Below are 21,944 nucleotides of genomic sequence, written 5' to 3'. Positions count from 1 at the left end.
CACTGCCCTCTCTCCAACTCTCCAAGACCAATTCTCTCTTCCATATTCACACAACTTTGTGTCCCTTTCAAAAACATAAAGTACAATTCATGCATCCCATATACTCTCAACTGTACAGCTTTAGACTGAAGCATAGTAGACCTATCAGTGGCTACACACATAAAGTGAGTTTCCATTTCCCAGCAACTATCAATAGCCAACAGTTCCTTAGGTAGGTGTGGGGCTTCGTGTCCACATCTCCTCTGAATATGGAGGTTTTGTCTGGCTTGAGCTTCTCCAGGACCTCTGTATGGTATCACAACTGCTATGAGTTTTATATATGCAATGGCCTTGATGTGTCAGGAAAGTACTATTTCCTTGCAGTAATCCCCCTTCTCTGGCTCTTTCAATCTTTTATCTCCATCTTCTAAAATGATTCCTGGACCTTGGAAGGATGTGATGTGATACACATGTCTCATTTAGGACCAAACATTCCACAATTTTTTGTTCTCTACAACTTAACCAGTCATGAATTCTGTGTTAATCACCATCTACTAGGAAAAACAAACAAGCAAAAAACTTCTCTGGTGTTGGTTGAGAGATGAACTAATCTATAGGTATAACTGCAAGTCATTGAGAGGCAATTTAATTCTATGCACATTTAGTAGATTAATAGTAGTATATAATTCATTAGTGTCTATGCCCTCTCAGGCCACAGTAATGTCTGTATTAATCTGTTTCAAAGAAAGTAAGGAAAGAAGGACAGAAGGAGGAGAAGGAAGGAAAGAAGGAAGGAAGGAAGGAAGGAAGGAAGGAAGGAAGGAAGGAAGGAAGGAAGGAAGGAAGAAAGGAGGGAGGGAGGGAAGGAAGGAAGGAAGGAAGAAGGGAGAAATGAAGGAAGAAGGGAAGGAAGGAGAGAAGCCAAGGTCTTTGTTCTCTCCAGAGTAGACCAGAGGAGAGGAGACAGTGAGCAAGAACTGGAGACCCAGCCCACTTTCCGTACATAGTGTATGATCTCCATTTACTCACTACAGAAAGAAACAGAATACTGTTATGTTAAAGAAAATTGAATCATTAATTATGCACTTCATCATTGTCTTCCAGAAGGGCAGGCTGTCTTTTGTGACATTTTTACATATTCAAAGGCTGCACTATGTGAAGACAGAGCAGGTTGTTTAGTTTATTAGATGTCACAGACAATTCCCACTGACAGTGATGGGTTAATCTAATGGGCATGAGTTTTACAGAGAGGACCAGAACCAGACCCCCCAAAAAATAGTGATAACCAGTCTCAGATGGTTTTGCCTTTCATTCACTCACTCAGTTACCTTGCTAGGAATTTTTCTGCAAGGTATAATATTCCAAGTATTAGAAAGGTATAGGTGAAGGCTACTGCTCCACATTCTGAATGAGCTCTGAATGTAATCATTAAAGCAAGCACTTCAACACATAATTTAATATATATTAAGGTGAGAGCAATATATGAACAAAAGTCCAGGGTAGGTTGAGAATGTCTTAACTTAGAGCAAGAAGCCACAAAAGGTTCTGGTTTTCTGTGAGATTCTGAATATTCTAAGCAGAGGTTTGAAGGGTAAATAGGAATTTGAGATACAGGTGATTTAATAGTGTATATGGATATGCCAATCCACATGCCTGGAAGTACACTTTATAAAATTTAATATTAATACTGATATAATTTGTGCTGTATATTTTTATGGGGATGCTCAATAGTAATATAGGACAGAAACAGTTATTTCAACATAGAATATTTGTACAATGTTACTGATTGTACTCAAAACCAAACCAGAAGTCTTGTGGTACACTCTGAATCAACTATTGACATGACTTAATGCTTTCTTATCCCTTAACTCCCCCTATGTGATTGTTATTAGAGTAGTTTTTACTATGGTAAATACATCTAATAAATACATGGGACAATGGATTATATTTCAGTGGATGTCTCAGTACAGTCTCCCTACTGTTCTACCATCACCACCATCACATAACTTTTCTTCACCTTATATATTAGTTACTTTTCTCACTATTGTGACAAAACACATGGCAGCTGCAACTTAAGAAAGGGACAGACTATTTCGGTGTGTCACGCCTGCTCAAGTAAGTCTCTCTGACTGTAGATACCTTTTCTGATAAAAGAGCAAGTTTCAAGATGTATCTTCTGTTCTCATCCCCCATCCCCTGCCCTCTATTGTCCACCCCTCATCATGGAGATATCATCTATTTCCCCTTCTCAAGGTGATCCACACATCCCTCTTAGGGTTTTCCTTGTTAGCTAGCTTCTCTGGAGCTGTGAGTTGTAGTCTGGTTATCCTTTTCTTTACATCTAGTATCCACTTATGAGTGAGTATATACCATGTTTGTCCTTTTGAATCTGGGTTACCTCACTCAGGATGATATTTTCTTGTTCCATCCATTTGCCTGAAACTTTCATGATGTCATTGTTTTTACTGCTGAGTAGTTCTTTGTTGTGTATATGTATCACATTTTCTTAATCCATTCTTTGTTAAGGGACATCTGTTTCCAAGTTCTGGCTATTACAAATAATGCTGCTATGAATATAGTTGAGCATGTGTCTTTGTGGTATGATTGAGCATTCCTTGGGTATATGCCCAAGAGTAGTATAGATGGGTCTTGAGGAAGATTGATTTCCACTTTTCTGAGAAACTTCCATATTGTTTTCCAAAGTGGCTGTGCAAGTTTATACTCCCACCAACATGTAGGAGTGTTTCCCATGCTCCACATCCTCTCTAACATAAGCTGTTATCAGTGGTTTTGATATTAACCATAAGGGAATGGGATGGTCGAGCTGGAACAGGGATGGAGTGGGAGAGCAATGAAAGATATCAGGATAGAGGGAGACATCATGGAGATAGGTAGAAACCAGGTGCTAGGGAAGTTCCCAGGAATCCACAAGGATGACCCCAGCTTAGACTACTAGTAATAATGGAGAGGATGCCTGAACTGGTTTACCCTAGTAATCAGATTGATGAATACCCTAAATTGTCATCATAAAGCCTTTCTCCAGTAACTGATGGAAGCAGATGCAGAGATCCACAGCCAAACTCCAGGCTGAGTTCTAGGAGTGCAGTGGAAGAGAGAGAAGAGGAATTCTATGAGCAAGGGGCATCAAAATCGTGATGGGGAAACCTATAGAGACAACCAAACCAAACTAGTGGGGACTCAAGAAATTTATACCAAAACCTGTGGAGCCTCCACAGAACTGGACTAGGCCCTCTGCGTAAGTGAGACAGTCATTTAGCTTGATCTGCTTAAGGGGCCCCCTGGCAGTAGGATCCGATCCAACCCTGGTGTATGAGCTAGCAATTTTGGAGTCCGCTACCTATGGTGGAACATGTTGCACAGCCTTGAGGAAGGGGGAGGGGCTTAGACCTGACTCTATTGAATGTACCAGGCTCTGCTGACTCTGCATGAGAAGCCTTACCTTCTTGTAGGAGGGAATAGAGGGTGGGTTAGGGGTAGGGGAGGTTGGAGGGGTGGGAGGATGGAAGAGAGCAGGATCTGTGGTTGGTGTGTAAAATGAATAAAAAATTTCTTAATAAAAACAAGAAAGAAATATCTTCTGAACCCATCTTGGCCTGAGCACTGCACAAATTTATGAATGTAGAAGCTGTTTCTCCACTTGGGCTTCTAATGAAACTCAACTTAATTAATCAGCCTTGTAACCTTGCACATCCACCTTCTATTCTGTCCTAGAATGGGTAGACTGTCATACAACCTGATGGCTCATGAGGGCAGCCATGGTGAGCAATCTAGGTAGACACGTAAAATCATATGTGCATTAAAATTTAAACCACAGTTTGTTATGCTCTCTAGTTATGGGTTATGAGCTACATATATCTTTAAGTGGCAGAGCTGACGTCAAGTTAAGCTTCTGGAATCAGACTACCTGGACTTGCATCCTTGACATATGCTGAAAAACTGACCTTGGGCAACCTCTTCAACCACATTGCACCTGAGTTTCAAGGTGGTTAGGAACTCACACGTTTCATAGTGCCATGCTAAATAAAGTACACAGAACTCTGCCTTTTGTCTATGGCATGCTTTTTGGCCTAGTTTTCTATCTCTGTAAATTCTGATTCTCTCATAAATAGTAAGTGTTAGAAACCTGGAGTTGAGATCTCTTAATCTTCTCTGTAACTTAGTGTATGTTCCCCTCATACCCCGCCCCCATTCTTGTCATATTGGCTAACATTTAGTTTTTAAATTTGATTTTCATCGCCTTGCTTCTCCACCTCTGCTTCTTCCCCCTTCTGGTTTCCCTCCTGTTTTCCTTATCTCTCTCCTAGCTCCCACACTGAGATAAGCTACTCACAGGTAAAGCACTTGAGATTCTCCAATAAAATGTTGTTACAGATAAGATGCTCCTAGAAAGGTCCAGAGAACTCCTCAGTGGGATTTCTATGGGGTCACAAGGAAGGGACAGAAGGAGATTAACTCCAGAATAGCCTCAATTGCTTCTCAAATCTGGCACCGATTTTGCTTTCGGCAATTTAGTTATCTTGAGAAAAAAAATAATTAAAACAAAAATCAAAGCAAAACACATAATTTATTTGAGGTTTCCCCTTTTCAGAAAAAGAAAAATTATATATCACTACTATGCTATTTGTGAACCTAAACACATTAACAGTCCTTTTCGATATAATGCAACACTTAAGGACTCTCCAAATTGCTCCAAAATGTTTTCTACAAGTGTTATGTGAAAGGGGCCGTCAGTGCATATGAACTTCCTAACTATGTTTCAGCTAGTTGTAATTTCAAACATTCCATCTTTTATTTGTTCATTTTCTAAACTTTCCTGGATACACTAGGTTGATTATCTTGAGGAAAGTTTCACTCTTCATTTGGCTAAATGTTTCCTTCAAGTGTCATTCATGTGCCCACCCATCCCCTGTGTTTACTGTGTGGGCCAGAGGCTGTAAAGTATTGCTAAAAGCTTCGTTAGTCTCAGAGAAAACAATTTTGGCAAGAATGCTTCACAGGTGGTGCTGTGTCGCTCAGATTGCACCACACCAGGTGGTACATAATGTCTCAGGTTTAGTGTTGCTAAGACAGATCAGTGGCTTGGGTGCTGGCAGCCAGGGTTCAGCATTGTTCTGTGACATTCCTGCAGAGTCCAGATTAGATCGTGTACTAAGATATCATAGACAGTGTTTTTCTAGTCTTCATGGAGACTTTCAGCAAATACTAAAATCCTGAGTTTGTGGATAAACAAACACTCTCCCGGAGCTGGCTCTCCCGTTAAACATTAACAAAGATGTCATCCATTACTGAAAGTGGATGGGTGCCAGGGACTGTTCTAGATGTTTTATGAATCTGAGCCCAACAGTCATCTACATTTCACAGTTGAGACATCTGAGCTACAAAAAAAGTTGAAAGTTAATTAACTTGCCAAGGTCACATGGCTGAAAAGCGGCAGTGATGGAGCTGGAATTTGAGCTGTCTGGCCTCAAAACTCCATACTCTTCCACTTGCCTCCTTCTATCCCTGGACAAGTCATTTCGAACCTTTGTTTTTGCAGGAAGTTGTCCTTGACTGTCCCAGTACTTCCTGTGTCCTCTATTACACAATGTAGCTCCTAAACAATAGAATGTTCCACTTCTGTATTTCCTTATAGAAGAAAGCACATCATACCTATAGTCACAAGATGCAAGGGAGGGAAAGATAGTAAGTACATCCCAGTGTGTCACTTTCTAGATGACTTGGGGCAACTTCACTTTCCTGGGCCTATTGTTTATTCTAGCAATATTGTTCTATTGAAATTCTAATGAAGGTTCAATGAAAAAATATAAAAGATTTTTAAAACTTTAAGTGACTTTCAGTTAGTAATATACTCTTTTGCTCCTCACCCCCTAACACCATGCATAATTTGAGTGTATTATTCTCAAAGTCAAGGGGCCATCCTGAATCTCCTCTTTTTCTCCTACTGCCTTCACACTTTCCCTTACTTAGGACCTTATTGATGGAGCATCAGTTACTTAGCACCCTTGCTACATGCTGCAACAACTAGATGCCCTTTCTTCATTAACCATTAGAGTTTCATTTCCCAATAGACATCAAGCCCAATGATGGCTTAGCAATCCAATAGGTCTTCTTGTTCTGGAAAGCTGCCCAGTCTTGTACTGTGACAGTATTTTATGGGAGACAAAGAACATCATCTACATTAAAGTCACGTAGGTTTGGATTCTATTTACATCCTTCACATATAGTAAATGTGCTTCTAATCTAGAAATAGTCCTGGACAACACGATGTGGCTGCCTAACCCCTAGATGTTTAACACTTTTACTCCTACAACTCCAATATGTATGTAGATAACCATTAATCTTCTTTAGTATATATGTCTTCTGATGTGAGTGTGAGCTACTATATAATCCAGGTTGATGTTTATTTATCCCCCAGCACAGTTGGGTAATTCAACCAAGGTCTTTGAATGACTTGATTTTATGCAAGAAACTAGTAGCCCTTGTACATTCTATGCATGCCATTGGTGTAATAGCCCTGAGAAAAAGCACAAACTTAGGGGCATGCAGAGATTTTAGAACTCATCTAGTGACTACAAAATAGACAATTCCCATCTTATTTACAGAACTAGTAAGTCTATTACTTAAAAACTTTACTCAGTCTTTGAGAATTTAATGCATAGAGTATAATCTATTCTTGATAAAAAGGATTGACTGCAATATAATTATTTCCTCTGTGAACTTTCAGACACTCTCCCAAAATGGTTTGATCACAGTCCAAAGCTCAATGTTGCATTTCATTTTTAATAAAACTTATAAAGCTTATCTGTATTCTAACCTTGAAAATGGTACAACTAAATGGTATGTGTTTAGTGCAGTTAAGTGCTAAGACTCTGTTTTGCATCCAGTCAATTCAGTAGGTCTTTGCAACTGAGAAAAACACTAGTTATTTCTCTCTGGATGTTCATATAAACATATGATCACACAAAGAAATAGGCACAAAGCTCAAATCAAGACACCAAGAGTTACCAGTTAAGAACTAAATGAATAGGATATATGTTTCAGTGGTTGAGGGTATATTATTCCTCTTCCAGGAGACCCAAGTTCAATTCCCAGCATCCATATAAGGTAGCTCACAGCCACTGATAAAACTCCAGCTCCCAGGAATCCAATGTCTCTTCCAGCCTCTGCTGGTACCTGTACACACGGTACATATTCCCACACAGACGTAAACACAAGCACATTATTTTAAAAAATAAATTAACATCTTGTAGCTCTATATTAGGTACTGCTCGTTTCTATGACTAAATGTGAGACAAAAGCAGATTAAGAAAGGAAGGCTTTTCATGGTCTGTTTTTATTGTGATTTAAGAATAAATACACCTCCAGTGTTGTTCGAATCTTAGATGGTCTTTTAATAAAAAACCCGGAACATGATATTAAGGTGAAAACTGAAAGATCAGAGAAACAGAGCAAGCCACAGCAAACCTCATCTCACCACTGATCCTGTTTCTTCAGACTGAAAGCCTTTGAGTCCTCACCCAAAAGGGTCTCAGCTGAGCTGCTTTAGTTCCTGTTTCCTCATGACTTATATACCTTTCTCCATCCAGCCATGTCACTTTCTGGTATTAAAGCCGTGTGTGCTTCCCAAGCAAAGGCATGAGATCTCAAGTGCTGGGATTAAAGGCATGTGTGCTTCCCAGCACTGGGATTAAAGGTGTTTGCCACCACTGCCTGGCTCTGTTTTCAATGTGGCCTTGAACTCATTGGATCTGGATCTCTGTCTCATGAGTGATAGGATTAAGGGTATGTGCCACTATTGTCTGGCCTCTGTATCTAATCTAGTGGCTGGCTCTCTCCTCCAAATTTCGGGCAAGTTTATTAGGGTATACAATATATCACTATAGTCTAGAGAGATTGCTCAGTGGTTAAGAGCTCTTGTTTTTTCAAAGGACCCAAGATATACTTGCAGCATCTACACGGGAGCTTACAATTACCTGGAATTCCAATTTCGGTGTGATCCAATACCCTCTTCTGACCTCCACAGGTACCAGGCATACATACATGTACACAAACATAAAACATATACACAGACAAAACTCCCATACACATAAAATTAAAATAAATAAATAAATCTATTCTAAAAGTAATAATTAAGAGTGGATACAGTCAATTACAGGAGAGAGCTGGGTAACAGCAATATAAAGTAAGGTATTTGTGTCTTAAAACAAACAAAGACCCTCAAATCTGGTACTGAGCACTGAACCAAGCATATTACACCTTCTAAGGAAGTGACTAGCCACTGAGCAACAGCTCTGTCTATTTTTGAGACAGGGTCTCACTCGGTGGCCAAGCTGAAATTGAATTTGCCCTATTTCACAGTATTCCTTGACTCTGTGATCAAGTCTGTGCCTGAAGGTAGTGTCTTAAGAAGGACAATATAAGAAACCAAATGGCATGTCATGGTATGGCTTCTCAACAAACATGATTTCTCTTTCTGTCTGTAATATACTGCAGATCTTGATAAATTCCACAAAGTAAGTGCAAAGCATTGCAAACCTATGGGAATAGATTAATTCTGACAGATAGCTTATAGTTATGCTATATTTTATATCCCCTAAGACCATTATATTATGCTTTTGAAAACTCTCACTTAATTTTACTTTCTCATATATATTAAGGTATTAGTTTTAAATATATAGATAATTTGATTTTAGAGAAACATCTTAAATGGAAGGTATTTCCCATTAAAGATCTGCTGAGTGAGAGATTCTCTATGTTTGCAAATAGATGTCCTCTTATGCTACCTAAAACAATCCTGCCTCTTTCCACTTTGTAGCCATAGGTAGCCAGCATGATGGGCCGTTTGGGAGTATTCTTCAGTACTATCATTATACTTCTTACAATTAAAGCCCCTACAACTTTGTGGGCTAGTCTGATTGCAGAGAAAAGAGAACAAACACATACAGTGTTAGTAAGCTCTGTATCATTGTGGAAAAGCCTATGATAAACATCATGAACAGAGGAAAGACTGATTTTTGCCTAACAGTTTCAGAGGTTACATTCAAAGTCCCAATCATTTATGGACCTTTGGTAGACAGAATATCATAAAGGAGAGTGTGTAGTGGGGGTAAAATTGTTTACTTGTGAAGGCTGAGGAGTAGAGACAGACAAGATGGTATCAGGATCCCAATTGCCTGTCCAAGAGTGCATACCCAACAAAGCAACTTTATTCTACTAGACCAGAGTTCCTAATGTTTCCATTATCCCCTAACAATGCCATGGCCTGTCAAGCAACCTTTTAACACCTGATACATTGGGAGACCTTCCAGATAAAAATTACAATACACATACAAACACTGTATAGCATTTTGAAAATGGTTTTGTTGTTATTTGTTTTATTTTGGGAGCAATAATACCCAATTCTGTCTCTCACTACATGTTTGCCACTTGGAATATAGCCTAAATCTTATAATATTCCCTAGCTCATTCTCTCATTCTTTCATGATGTGTGTGTGTGTGTGTGTGTGTGTGTGTGTGTGTGTGTGTGTGTGTGTGTGTGTTTTCCCTCTTGTCTTTTCTCCTCACTTATCTTTTGCCCTTTATTTTGGCATTAACATTTTTCTTTTGAATACTTAAAGAGCCACTGTATGCTCTGCTTTATCTGACATGTCAGGTCTTTTCTACATTCTCCTCTTATGCTTCAGATAAATAAGCAGGATGGCTGGTTGGATCACAAGGGGACCAGACATCAAAAAAGAGGCTTCCACAAAGCTCACATGGATGCTCAGAGCCAAAACAACATTGCCAAAAAAGCCCTAGCTGCACTCTGTCGTGCACACAGATGTTCATTCATTCCTTATGAAAAGCAAGGTAAGTGAGTGAACATTTGGGTTCACAGCACGAGTGCAAACACATCCTGGCCAACTCTGAATTACAGATGGGCGTAAGGAGAGATCTAAGCATGTGCAGTGAACAGGCTTATGCCATTTTAGAAAGTTTTACTGGGTTATCAGAATTTATGCTTATTATTGTGTGCCTGGAAAACACATCTGCTTGAAGTAGGATAATTTCGTTTGCTTCTAGACTGTTTGCTTATTTAACACTCAATGTGGCCTTACATATTTTGTTAATTTTTTGTGCTTATAAGGTCTTATATCATATACCTGAAAACACACATTTCTCTATTTTTTTATTGTGTTGCTATTTACTACTTGAACATTGGCTTACAAATAGGTATTTATTACAAAATTCTTTCTAAAAGTTTTCCTGGCATTATGGTATATCAGTTCACCAACCACTAAGGGACCAACTATTAAGCCCTTTAAGCTCAACATCCGCAAAGAAGCAAAGGGACCCATCACTATACATAGATTAGATAAATGTTCTGTATTTACTTACTGTGTACTGAATTTCTCTATTTCAGGCCTTGAACAGTGGCAGCTATTCTACTATAAGATCCACTTAACATCCTTAAGCCATAGGATTTTCCTCTATATTGAAAATAATTACCTTGAACCCCTAGGGTTAGAATAAAGATTTTAGGCATTTTCTTATAAGCCACAAAATAATACAAATGGATTAATGTTGACATTATCTTTCCTAGATTTTCTACTACTTTTCTAACAAACGTATATATCTTCTAATGACCCAGTTCCTTAATGCTTTCCATACACAGTCTTTACTTACAAATACCAAACCACATTCTACAGTCATCATGGTCAGGAAAGTAAAGTCAAATTTAACTCCCACCTAACTTATTTTTGGTTGCAAGTAGCAAACTTGTTTCAAAGAAGTTTAAGCAAATAATGAGGTGTGTGTTTTTGCACTTCCGTGTGAGGATGAAGTGATTGTCTCACAAAGCCCAAAGGCAAGTATCTGAGCAAAGCACTGAAGCTAGGAATGGAAACATACTCAAGAAGCCTGGGGTTTCTCTCATTTCTGCTTCTCTGGAATGTCTTCTTCATTATTTTCTTCTCTTATTCAAGATCAAGCTGTAAGATAATGTTTCATAATCCTCAAGAATATTATTACCATAGTTGAAACAAATACATGCCTGAATTTCAGAAAAGAAAGTCTGATTGACTTGGCTTGGACCACAGACCCATGTGTTATTTTTTTTAAAACAAATTCTTTATTGTTCTATTTTATCAGTAAAGACTCAGGAACCAGATGCTGGGCTGAAAAACCTGCTAGCTCCAAGAGGCAGAGATAACACTCAGCCACTTCCTCATCAGCTGTAGTCCCAGAAAGAGAGAGTTTTCTCTTAAATTGTCTGAAACAAGCAAACAAAAACCTCTTACAAATGACAACATAAGTTAAGGATAAGGCTTGGCAGATAAAATGCAATTGATGTGTTATGAATAGGATCATCTGAACAAAGTTTCAGGTCCTTCCTGTTCTCAATTTCTATATTTCTGCCTTTTTTTTTCATGTAGTGTTCAGGTATTTAGTTGGAAAGCATGGTAACCTTAGTAACAAAACCTCAGTAAGGTAAACCTATAGAATTAATAAAATCTATAATTAAAAAAAAACCTCCTACAACTGATGCCCCTCCTTCTTACTTGCTGTACATCTCTCTCTGTGTCTTCTTGACTTCCTCTCACTCTTTATGGCTTTTTTATGTCAACTGGTTGCTTGCTCTGCCTCTTGACTTATGGTTGATTTTATTTAATCCTGCTTACAATATTCAAGCAGAAAACTCTTGGATTAAAGGTGTGTTCTAGGGCTGAGCCACACTACAGCTAGAAGCAGGTTTTTCCAGTAAATAATTAAATCTCAGGATTCACAGTGTGATCAAGTATCCTGAAACACTCATGAGCCATCGGGTTACTTCCTTCACCATATTTTTTTTTTTTTTGTGAAATGAGGTGGATATGGAGTTCCTTGGTGTTTACAACTAAGTGTTGGTTTACACAAGCCACACAAACATTTTGGAAGATGTATTGCACAATTATATTCTCTCCTTTCATAGTCTATTCTTTTAATTTCAAAGAGATTAATTTGCACACTATACTGTGCATGACTGGTCAATAAGCCAATATGGAATGTGCCTTACTGATATGCACCCACAGCCACCATAATACAAAATGATAGCTGAGAAATATTCACTTAATCAATTATGATGCAGCATGTTAAAAAAAAAAAAAAAAAACTAATCTTGCTTGTCAGTGGTGGTGCATGCCTTAGTTCACCAACTTAGTCCCAGTACTCAAATGGCAGAGGCAGGCACATTTCTGTGAACCTGAGGCCAGCCTGAGCTACAGAGTGAGTTCAAGGAAAGGTGCCAAAGCTACACAGAGAAACCCTGAATCAAAAAACAAAACAAAAAACAAAAAAAAAAAACTTAATCTATACATTGGAAACCAAATATATATTCATTACAAACAATACGTATAATGTTATATTTATTTGTGAATGTGTGTGTGTGTGTATAACATGTATATTCATGTGTTTGTTTTCAACTAAGACATGAATAAAGGTAAACCATGAGTAATTTACAGATTAGAAAGAGGCATTTATGTTGCTGTGATGTCCTATGAGCCTGATGAAAAGGGTGAAGGAAAACACAATTGATAACTAGCATCTATGGACTGCAGATGAAACCCCACCCCTCACCTAGTATGTTTCATCACAAAAAGTTCTTAGACTGGGCTGAATTTAGATGAACAGAAGTCCTTTTTTAAATGTGCAAAACAACTTTGACCTAGAAAAGTGGGGAAACTTGAAATTGGGCAAAGAGAAGAACAGGGGAAACAATGGTTTTTCTTAGGTCATCCTGCCAAAGGGTGATCGTGGATGTTGTAAGCTTGCTATCCATTTTCACTGAATTAGGGATCTTGGTCATGATAGATTTATGATGCTTGAAATATTTATCACCACAATCCATGTCTTAAAATGCATTATTAATTTTTTAACCAACATTAAAGGTTAAAGACAATGTAAAAGCTTTGCTCTACTATCAATTGGATGATCTCTCAGAACAAAAAAAAAAAAAATGGAAGAGTTAATGTTTCCAGATTACAAAATGATGGGGATTGCACTTTATAGGTCTCCTTTCAAGATGGCATTTGTGCTTGGTTGTTCCTTAGAAGGGATAAGTTCCATTCTAGGTGTATAGTAAACTAGCTTTGGGATAATTAAGTTTCAGAAACAGGAAGTTTTATATGTGATTAATCATATTGCCATCTACTTTCATATACAACCAAGTTTGCATAGAATTATCTTATAAAATCCAATATTGTAATATTTAGTAAGAAATCTGCTAAACATAATTTCATCTTACGTGATTAAAATGATGCTGACAATTTTCATTTGTTGGTTTTCCAAATTACTTTAGTTAGCATCATGAAATTAATATTTCATGTTGAGAAAAACTTTAATTTTTTAAAATTGCTATTGTCAATAACTTAAACGTGCAGAGCTGTGTTATTTTTTGTTTCTAGGTTTAAACTAAATATACATTAGATTTATAATTCTATGCAACAATTTTCTTTGAGTTGAGAATAATTTTTTCTCTTTAGTTTTCCTAAGTCCCGCATTTATCAGTTTTCCAAAATCCTATATCTCTATTTTCTTGGGGAGACCAAACCAGCATGGCCATGATCATTCATTTAGTATTTATTTTGTTTGTCTTATGGCATTTGCAGTACTTTGAGTGAGAATTGTTTCCCATAGGCTCAATTTGAGAACTGGACTCCAGTTGGTAAAGCTATTTGAGGAATTGCTGTAGCCTTGCTGGAGGAAGTAGGTCACTAGGAGTGAGATCTGAGGATTCACAACCTTACCCCTCTCCTGTCTCCCCCATCTCCTTCTGTCATATTCACAGGTGAAGATGCAATCTCTCAGTTTCCTATTACAGCCACCTCCTACCATGCTGCCATGGTTTCCCACCATTATGGATTATCTGTCCATAGCTGTAAGCCCAAATAAACTCTGCAGGTTGCTTTCAGTCATGGTGTTTTATTACAGCAACAAAAAATAATGAATACAGTATTATTAATGGGAAAGTGCTTTGTCTCTTGTTCTAGCAATTAATTAAAAGAAAATAAACAGAGCAAAAGCTTGGTAATCATAAGTTTCAACAAAAGTAGATATTTAAAGTGTGTTGTTCCACATGCACATGTAGTCAAGTAAGTAATAAATTTAAGTCTTCACTATAAAGTGAACCCATCCTGTTCCATTCCCTTTTTATTAAACACAACCATGGATAAGATTTTTGACTCTTGCTTTTACAAGTCCTCTTCTGATTCCTCTCTGCTATTATTTCCTGGAATATTTCAAGTGTTTGAGATGCCATTTTGACTGACACAGTAAAATTATTTCCACATGTGTTTATGATTGTGAACATGGGAGAAAAAGACAACAGAACAGTGCTATACAAAAAGCAAACAAAAAATAAAATAGAGCTGAACTAGGAACACAGATCTCTGGGCTGTAGTACACGACTGTGTCTACCTAACACCTCCTAATCATGAGATGAGGGGAGGTAATTATAAAGCTTTTTTATTTTGTTCAAATTTCTTTTCATTTGAAAAAATACAAGTCTCCTTAACCTCATAGAAACTTTATCAACAACAACACTTTCTAATGAGTGTACTTTTACCTCATTTCTCCAGTTCCATTGGAAAAAGCTTTTCCCAATTAAACTGTTAATGAAAGGATTTTCTGCTACAACAGAAGCTGAGTGGACATTTTCTTAATTTACTACTAGGGTCTACAATGCACATGGTAATTGTACTTGCTGCAAATTGCATACTGCATTTGGTATGATAGTGCTTCATCATCTTCTCTATTTTTCATAAAAATATGGAAGTTTTTATATCCAAAGGAAATTCTGAAGTTTTCAATTTTTTTATTCTGGAGCTGTTACTTGGGTAGATCCACAAGGACTCATAGTTCATCTGTCACTTACAAAGAGAGAAGACTATGACCTTAGCAACCATCGTATTTCAAGAGATTCAGGAATAATTTCCAGACCACACTGTCTCTCTCTCACACACATACACACAAAGAGAAAAAAAATTCCTAACGATAATCCTCAAAATAAGAAAGCACTAAAAATGTGTGCCAGAAGAGCCAGCCCTCATGTTTGTGATGCATTATATAAAGTAGTGTTAAAAGAATTTCACCAGAGTTCAAATTCAGATAGTGAAACTCCAAAAGCAAAATCTTAACAGTCAAGGCTACCTAATAAAGGAAAGGGAATACTCAGACTTGGATTATAATAAATTTCATTTCTTTTCCCCCATCACATACATAATTAGGAGTCTCAGTGAGCTTGTTTTGAGTATTCAAATCTGACAGTGCATGCCAGATGTGTTGTAAATGAATCAGCACCTTGGACAAGGCTTGGGATGGGCACTGCATGAGAGCAAGCTGGCCAGGAAAGCTTATTTAAATTCAAGTTCACAAACATCCAGAAATAATGACATTGAAAGTCCTTAAAGTCATGCCACTTTTGAGGTGTCTTTCCCTTCCTATTCTGCACCTGTAATTCAACAGGAATACAATTTGTGCTACAGTTCTTTGCACAATAGTACTGAGGAAGGGCATCTTGACAACAGTGCCTAGCCCTTGGTGTCACTGGCTTTTGTTGGAGTCTGAGGTCCTCCGTTCCCCAATCAGTCTTCCAATATATGTATATTACTGATCACTACATACATTGATGCCACAAGTGTTTGCAGAAACCCAGTGCCTTATGAATTATAAGCTATTATAACATCTTCCTGTTTTGTTTTTAGGCTGCCTCTCAATTTCTGTTTCTATCCTGTTACCACTTTTTGATTAATTAGCATATGCTTATCAGTATTCTCAGAGGCAAATACTGATTATTGCTTGGAATTGCAACCATTTAAATTCCAAAATAGCCCAGTTAAGCACACAGGCAGACATAGTGTAAGAAAGGAGCCAAGAGAGCTAAATCTGAATCTACAGGTAGCAGGAAGAGAAAGCCACTGGGCCTGACTTGGGCTTCTAAAATCTTAAAGCCCACCCCAAGAGATAAATTTCCTCCAACAAGACCACACCTCCCAACAATGCCGTTCCTTGGTCACCAAGCATTCAAGTCTATGAGCCTATGGGGTCATTCTTATTCAAACCACCACAATAAGAAAGAATCTCTTCTCAAAACATTTTGGCGTTATAGTCAGAAGTCCTTTTCATTTCTATTAGTAGTACTAGAGATACACAAGATACTCATTTACACAGAACTCATGAGGAAAATGATAGCTAGAGTAACAACTAAATCATAAAGGAATGGTCCATGGGACAGAATACAGATTGTGGCAGAGCATGTTCTAGAAGTGTCAGAGCCTTGCTAGACTCAAAGGTCATGGAAGCCATTGCATTTGCCATTTTAGAGTAATATTGACTCTTCCCATATACTATTTTCATCATTTCTTTTAGATAGGATTTTTTTTCAGATTTGGATATATAACTATTTCTTCAGATGTGGACATATAGCTACTAAGTAAAATGACTGAGTTTTAGTCTTAACTTGCTCTTCCTTTGTATAATTTTTAACAAATATATTTTTTCCAGAACCTGGGTCTTTATTTAGCAAATATAAATATCATGAAAGGTCATTCTCAATGTCCCACAACTCTGAATTTGTGAAATGTTTATGACCAATCCAAGCATTTTTCATTTTTTGAGTTATATATTCCTCATCACAACTCTATGAAGTAGATATTAGCTTCATCCGCATTTATGGATGTGTTTGTGGTTCACTTCCTATTGTTTCTCATCCTGTTATAATACTTAGGGGGACAAAATAGGTGAAAGACATTCTCTCTACCTAGTCTGTCTTTCAGTTCTGCCAAGGGGATACAGGTAATTGCAAGTAACAGTTGAGAATGTGTTTGAGGTGCTTATCAATTACTACTTTGTGGGGTGAGATCTGAATGGTGCATCTCTGAATGAAGGTCAGAGACTTCTGACTGGAAGTCCTCCCACATAGATCTCTCTCCTTTTATGAGGCACAACATCTAACTACCCTGCCCTCTTCAGCCTTACAGAAGTTACAGTTACTAGTTCTTTTACTGCTGGGAATACTGAGTTCCTCCCTTATTTAAGGAGTGTGTTCTTAGCTTTATAAAATAAAAATATATTTATTGAACATTCCACAAATTGTCCAAATTTTCCTAATGGGGTTGGACAATAAAATGCATAAACTGAGTCTCGGAAGTCAGAGAAACTTAGTTTTACAGTTGGCAGCTGTCCATGTAAAGTTGCTTAAATGGTCAAAGTGCTCAGGCTAAGGGACTGATCACTACCCTGAAATGGGACTTCATCGACTTTCTACCATAATCAAGGTTCAAGGAACATCTTGGAAGAGGAGGGAGAAACAATGTGAGATCTCAAAGATAGGGAAAAATGCTGTTTTGAAATATTCTTTCTGGGCATACCACAGTCATTACACTCATGAGCTCACAGCACCTGTAAACCTGCAAAAGACTTGTGCGAGATCTGGCCTGCCAAAATTAAGGCATAGATGAGTGATGTGCTCTTTGGGCCTCACCTCTTACTGAAGATGCTGGGAGAGAAATAATCACTATTTTTGAGGCTGTGGTTATTTGCATGTCTCCCATGAGCAAAAATAACTGGACTTAGTGGTTATCAAAAAACCAAAGAAGAGAAGAAAGGAAGGAGGAGGAAGCTGAGGAGAATGCAGAGGACAATGATGATATACTTGGGAAGACTTTTTCCCATGCTGAGGGGAATATTGAATACTGGGGAGTGGATGGAACAGGAGGTAAATGACTATATATATAACTACTATAAATATATATTTATATAACTATGAATAGGCATACTATTATATATTATATAATTAAATTATTATAAATGTATATAATTTAAATAATAAAAAGAAATATAAAATAACAAGTTTGCCAGCATGCAATCAGCATTTAGCTGCAATAGTATTCAAAATCACAAAGATGGATTTCAAAGCCCACATTGGTAATCACTATGATATGCTGCCCTATAATACAATAAGAACTTGCTTTAGAATTAAGCTTAACTCAGATATTTTAGATTATTTAGATTAGATAGACTTCATAAAATTGATTTTTAAATATCAGGGGAATTAATAATATTTTAAGCACACAGTGAATATCATACAGTTTTATACACATGCATATGTGTGTTGGTTCATGTGTCCAAAAGTTCATGTTGCATGCCTTCCTCTATCACTCTCTATCCAGTTTTTGATACTCTCTTACTGAAGCTGGGGTTCACTGCTTGAACTAGTCTGGTTTGCCAGTAATCACTGCTCTAGGGATTCTTCTTTTTCCACTATCCTCCTCCTCTGCACTAGGTAATAGGTGCATACCTCTGTGTCCAGATCTTTATGTGGGTGCTGTGAATCCAAACTCAAGTTCTTATGCTTGCACAACAAGTAATTTACCCATGGACCCATCTTCAAAGCCCAGATGACATTTTATCTAGTATAAATCATTCAACATTGTACATTCAGGGAAACTAATAGAAAATGCTAGGCTTTGGGTTCAGATGAACCTGGGTTTTCTAATCTCAAACCCATTTATGAGCAGTAAGACTTTGTGGTAGTTTCCTAATATGAGTATGCTTGTCTATATCAAAAGTCATGTAGTTTAAGTAAGCTTCATACATGAAAACAGGCTGTCAATGAAGCACCTAGCACAGCTCCTGGGGCACATACAAAGCTCATTCAACATTAATTTCTCTTCTAAATTTATTCTGGAATCCTCCTAGGTCACTATGGCTTGATTGTGTACCATTTGCCTTCCATCTGCCTTTCTTAAATTTGGGTCTCCATAGTTGAAAAATAAGATCTAGATACATACTGTTTACCTAGTAATTCCCTGTGGGATGACTCAGCCCTAACAGGCTTGAGGGCCAGCCAGCCCAAACCAGTAATAAAATACTTTCTGAGAGCCAACCAGGGTCTGCTTAAGGGCCTTAGCAACAGCAGCTGAGACATGATCTGGACCAATGAGAGGCAGCCATGTCACACCAGCAGATGCATATCCATCAGACCTTCCCCCAGGGCAGGGTGGAGGGTATATACGGCTTGCCTCTTTCTGAATAAACTGAGCTTGTTGTTTCAATATTCTCCCAGAGTCTGTGTCACTGACTCTGTGCCTACTTGGCCCCCTCCCGCAAAGGGAACAACAGCACAGGACCCTGCCACAATTCTCAAACACAATTTTCTCAACAAATACAATGCAACTTTTGGCCATAAAATCAGAATCTAGATTTCAAGTATCTCCAGGTCTTCTGCTAGATCCCAACAAGAAACATCACACACACACACACACACACACACACACACACACACACACACACACACACTCCTCAATTTGTTTTCACTCTTGATCATTCATACTACTAGCATAATGAGGAGAAATATAAAACATCATATGATTTTCTTTATAAAATACTGACATGAAACCTTCTCCTACTTTATAGGTACTTCTACTATTTTATAAATAATATGAGACTAGACATTGATGACAATGATTGAGACAGACAGAGAAACTTTGAGTCATATCAGCTTTGGTCGCTTCCAGTTTTCTTTGAATCTGCTGACTGGGAAAAGTACATCGGTTACAATTTGTGAGTGCCCCTTTTTATCATGTATCCCTTGCAGTTGTCACTCATGAGTCCTTCAAAAGCTGTTGTCTTTTTCCAACTGTCATCCATCTGACTATATACCATTGTGTTTTCTTATCAATCAGATAAAATTAATCTGAGAAACAAGAGATACACATTTTGTTTACTATTCATGTAGATTCACCAAAGCTGGGGAGTTACCTAAGTCAAACAAAATTGAAAATAATAAGTCTGAAAAGAAGAAATCAAAATGAAGAAGTGAATCAGCACCCTGCATTTCTATGACAAATGTGTGTGTGTGTGTGTGTGTGTGTGTGTGTGTGTGTGTGTGTGTGTGTGTGTGTAGGGGGAGGTGTGAGTATGAATGTGTGTATCCAATGTGAGAAATATGTAGGGATTTACTTTTAGTGTGAGCACATCTCTAGGCCTCCACTTCCCCCTTTGCAAAAGATGGAAATTATACTTGAGGGTCTTCCCAGACTCTGATTTCGGCATATATGATTTTCCTAGATGCTGTTCCAAGTGAACTGCTAGAATATTTTAAAACAAGCACAGTGTGGGCCTCTACTAACCAGCCCTGAGGATTAAAAGCACCTCAGCAGTTACTCCATATGAAAACACTGGGATTTACAGCCAACACTCTGGCAAGGAGAGTTTTGTAACTATGTGATTAGAGGTTGAAGGAAAGAAACTTGCCCCCCTGCAAACACAAAACTGCTCTCTGCCAGAGAAAAATAGTGACTTTTAGACTGCTACCACTCCCAGGAATCCCTCTTTTAAAGCAAGTCTTGAGTGTTGGGACCAGGTCAGGACATTTAAAGGACTCATTCCTTGTTTAGCTTCCTTTTCTCCTCTATATCTCACATCTCACACTGGAGTTTCCAATGAGAGTTAATACTGTTGCAAGCTGGTGGCATCCAGAGACTCTACTGAGAATAAATTTCCAAATCTTTTACAACCTTAGGGAATGGTGTGTAATTGTTGTTATAAAATGAGGCACAGCAATAACCTTGGGGATTTGAAATCACTACAGGAAATTGAAGAGTAAATTCCTCTTAATAAAACACTGTACAGCAAGATGCCGAGGAACAAGAAATTAACCCACGAAGTAGTTGTTGTTTAGTGGGGAAGAGTGATCTCCAGCTGTAAGAACTCAACGGGGTAGGCTTTAGATACTTTATCCAATAGGTCCCTGGGCTTTTCCAACAGGGGTAACAGTGTATTCTGAAAGAAGAATTTGGAGAACCATATATTACTCCTCTTGCTTAAGGAGAAAATTAAGCATGTTGAGGTGTGGGTTTTGGGGTGGTGACTCTGAGAAGCAGAATTGAGCCCCAAGTTATCCTTTCTAGCTTGATCTTTGATGTTGAAGGATCAGATTATATCCTGAAGCCTGGGATTCCTCAGTCTAACTCAGAAGCTTGGTGATCTTTACTCCTCTTGGCATGCAGGGAAGTATCATGCTTATGTAAGGAGTCTCCAAGACAGAAATTATGTGAAACTTCAGCAGAGAGGCATTTCATTAATACAAATTATATCTATATAATAGCCCTGCTATTTCAAGTACTTTGTGTATGTCTCCTTTGTCCTTAATTTCTTTCATTAAAAGTTGAGACTAGATAATGTGTCTAAAGAAAAGTAAGTGAAAATAGCATGTAAGCAGCATACCCTTTCTTGGAAAGAACACCACTGCAAAGGTCTCTAAGATGCATTTGCCATAAATGTTCATATATCATTTCTAAAAACCTCCCAGAATGAGCAGCCTAACCCGGCTCTCCAGGGACTGACACACTACACTCCTCTCTACATTCTAGTAGCTCCATCCAGACCATCCACAACACTTAGGTCTCCAGCACAAGGCATTGCTAGATACTCTAGTTGCTTCACCTTGTGCAAATGCCATTCTTTTCTGAGCCCCAGTTTTCCTTCCCTCCCATTTTAACTCCCAGGTTTTCCCCTGCCCTGTACTATCAGAGCCAACAACGGTTCTTGAGTCTGTTCCACATGGCTGAGTTCCAGTTCTGCTGTGTACCAGCAAATCATTGAACGAACCCCCTTTAACTTTTACACTGAAATTATATATTGCTAGAGATATTAAAACACGTGTGATAGAGGCTTTGGTATGTGGTAAGATCAATTCATTTGTGACATTCTTTGTGTTGCTGGATTCCTATTTGGACTTTGATCTGGTTTTTGAAGCATTCCCTAAAACTTCTCCATTTCCCTATACTTCCTTTTTCTTAATTTTTTAAAGATCTGCTAACTCAGACTAAAGTTTCTTCAGCTTTCTAGAACACAGTGTCACAAGTCACACTACTCTCACCCACATTCAGAGGGCCTAGTTCAGTCCCGTACAGGTTCCCCAGCTG

This window comes from Peromyscus maniculatus, chromosome 1 (assembly GCF_049852395.1).
Source record: "Peromyscus maniculatus bairdii isolate BWxNUB_F1_BW_parent chromosome 1, HU_Pman_BW_mat_3.1, whole genome shotgun sequence".
Classification (NCBI taxonomy): Eukaryota; Metazoa; Chordata; class Mammalia; order Rodentia; family Cricetidae; genus Peromyscus; species Peromyscus maniculatus.
Note: the sequence above shows the minus strand (reverse complement) of the source record.